The 263-nt window shown below is 72.2% G+C and overlaps 1 protein-coding gene across 1 annotated transcript in view; it reads right to left on the reverse strand.

Annotated features, from left to right (window-relative positions):
- The window catches only part of THBS2 (thrombospondin 2), a 20,569-nt gene that overhangs the window by 3,626 nt on the left and 16,680 nt on the right, over positions 1 to 263 (reverse strand). The gene's annotated exons all lie outside the window — the stretch shown is intronic.

Genomic DNA, 263 nt, shown 5'->3' on the forward strand with positions numbered 1-263 from the left:
GTCCGAGGGGGCGGGACACATACTGTCCGAGGAGGCGGGGCACCTGCCATCTGATGGGGCGGGGCACGGATCATCCGAGGGGGCGGGGCACAGATGTCCAAGGGGGAGGGGCATGGATCGCCCGAGGGGACGGGGCACGTATCGTCCGAGGGGGCGGGGCACGGATCGCCCGAGGGGGTGGGGCACATACTGTCTGAGGAGGCGGGGCGCCTGCCATCTGATGGGGCGGGGCACGGATCACCCGAGGGGGCGGGGCACAGATC

Source organism: Panthera uncia, assembly GCF_023721935.1.
Source record: "Panthera uncia isolate 11264 chromosome B2 unlocalized genomic scaffold, Puncia_PCG_1.0 HiC_scaffold_24, whole genome shotgun sequence".
Taxonomy (NCBI): Eukaryota; Metazoa; Chordata; class Mammalia; order Carnivora; family Felidae; genus Panthera; species Panthera uncia.